This window comes from Alosa pseudoharengus, unplaced genomic scaffold, assembly GCF_046254945.1.
Source record: "Alosa pseudoharengus isolate Yale_2024_CS ecotype anadromous, Long Island Sound unplaced genomic scaffold, YU_APseudo_1.1 YU_APseudo_1.1_scf_11, whole genome shotgun sequence".
In the NCBI taxonomy this organism is placed as follows: domain Eukaryota; kingdom Metazoa; phylum Chordata; class Actinopteri; order Clupeiformes; family Clupeidae; genus Alosa; species Alosa pseudoharengus.
The window spans coordinates 31,626,440-31,628,939 of NW_027468576.1; the positions used below are offsets into that span (position 1 = coordinate 31,626,440).

At 44.2% G+C, this 2,500-nt stretch overlaps 1 protein-coding gene across 1 annotated transcript in view; it reads right to left on the reverse strand.

The window, feature by feature from the left end:
• cacna1ea (calcium channel, voltage-dependent, R type, alpha 1E subunit a) overlaps positions 1-2,500 on the reverse strand; it is a 123,734-nt gene that overhangs the window by 78,131 nt on the left and 43,103 nt on the right. The gene's annotated exons all lie outside the window — the stretch shown is intronic.

Genomic DNA, 2,500 nt, shown 5'->3' on the forward strand with positions numbered 1-2,500 from the left:
CCCACTTGTTATATTATTAATTATATTAAACCCTAGGTAGTCAGACCCCACCCCCCCACACACACACACACTATGACGCCTCTGGCTGAAAGGCAGAGGTCTGTTTAGAATACCTAAACACACTGCGGCACTCAGCCACTGTCTGAGTTCTCTGACCCATGGTCTTTGTTTGAAGATCCGGGGCGATGCTAGCCTGGTGGCCCCGACACTTGTTACCGTGCAGAAACAGTCCCAGTGACAGGTCTTAAACATCAACAAACACTTATTGCCATGGTGAGGGGTCAACACCCGGCCGGGGGTAGAGGCAGCAGTCACAGTGTGTGTCCTAAAATGACTCTGTTACTGTGTGTGAGGTGAATGCAAAACTTTACGTAACAGCCAGTCAAGCAATTGTGGGTTAGAGGAGGTCAAAATAATTCAGATAACAGTTGATTGACGTTGGCAAAAGATGGGATTGGACATTGAAATCCATCTCCACTTCAATAGGATGCATTTCTAGGGTAAGAGAATTATCTATGCTATTATCAAATAACTTATAAAATAATAATACACAGCTTACCAGTATTCCTCATGGAATGTAGGCATCCATACATCTTTACAAGCTTGTAATTAATACCCCAGCATGGTACTCAACACCATAACACCATAACACCATATGCATATTCATAAGTAGCACATGGTGCATGAGGGTAATTGAGATACACCAAGTAAAATGTCAACCACTGAATACCGGTATATAACAATATAACAAACAAATAATAAAATCATTATATCATAATTCCCCTTCACTATTTTCAGAGTATTATAGTCTTTATAATAGCTATAAAAGCTAGAACTGATGTAGCACACAAACTAAAAGGTACAAATGAGGTCTTACAAGACTTATTGTGACCTGGTAGCTCAATTAGTATAGACACATTACAGTAGAGGCTAAGGTTTAATCAGTGCGGCATTTCACTTTAAAACAGCCCGCTATAAAAAGGGCTGATTAAACTTTTAATCTTGCGCCTCAAAGGTTAGTCACGACACATCGTTTGGTAGAGAAATCAGACCAAACAAAATGGACTCGGCAGGTTAAATGAAGAGAGCAAGGGTGTGTGTGTCTGTGAGAGTGTGTGTATGTATGTGTGTGTGTGTGTGTGTGTGTGTGTGTGTGTGTGTGTGTGTGTGTGTGTGTGTGTGTGTGTGTGTGTGTGTGTGTGTGTGTGTGTGTGTGTGTGTGCGAGTGCGTCTGGAGTCACTGTCTGTCTGCTACTCATTTAAGAAATGAAATAGTTGCTTTCATTGTGTCTGGGTCAAGGTGATTAAGGTGGTGTTTGACTATGCATGACTGTCATTTCTAGCCCCCCCCCCCACACACACACACACACACACCACACTCCATTACTTATGAATTATTTTATACACCAGTCAGCTCATCACAACACAAGTCAGCTCATGCACATACACTGATGAGGGTGATAACTGGTGCATGGGAAGCATAAGCAGCTATAGTCTGGAATGCAGTATGGGCAGTGATCTTGAAAGCCCTTAAATGGGAATTACCCTGACACACAAACACACACACACACACACACACACACGCACACGCACACGCACACGCACACGCACACGCACACGCACACGCACACGCACACACACACACACACACACACACTAATACAATAACTTGGGCTGAACCTTGACTGACTGATGAAGTCGAGTATGCCACCCCTCATAAATAATGAAGGTGCTGATATCATGTAATATTCTCTATGAAGCAGTGCCTTTTTGTACTACTGCACTATGGGAGAATGAATATTTCATATGTGTGTGAGTCAATGAGTGAGGGAACTGCAGTCCATCTCCCCAATGTGTGTGTGTGTGTGTGTGTGTGTGTGTGTGTGTGTGTGTGCGCATGTGTGCGTGTGTGTGTGTGCAATCATGTGTGGCACTCACAACCATTTGGGAGCATAAGTGTGTATTTGTCTTGCGATAACATCAGCTTCTAGGAAAAAAAATCTCATAATGAATTTTAAAACCTGGGAGCAGCAATGGCTCAATCTCTCTCTCTCTCTCTCTCTCTCTCTCTACATCTCTCTCTCTATCTCTGTCTCTCTACATCTCTCTCTCTCTCTCTCAGTGGAGCGATACAAAACATATCCCGACCGAAAGCTACTTTGCCAAAGCCATAACCTCCCCAGAATGATATCAGCGAGGGTAGCTTTTGTTGATCCATGCTGCTGCTACAGTGGTAAAGGCATATTAGATAATGGCATGCGGTTGTCCCTGGACACTTGTTATTTCTCCATGTCATTATGTCCTGCCGTCGCCCTGCGGTCCCAGCAGGCTTTGTCTTTATGCCCCCTGCCAGACTCACATTTCACTGCTAATCTCAGGTAGCCATGCTTAGGCTCCAGCCCCACGTCGGTTTACCGTCAGCAGTTTACAGAACGTACTTAGCCCTCCTCTGAGGATAGGCGAGAGAGTGTCAACTTAGACGCCAGCGCCCACACAGGAT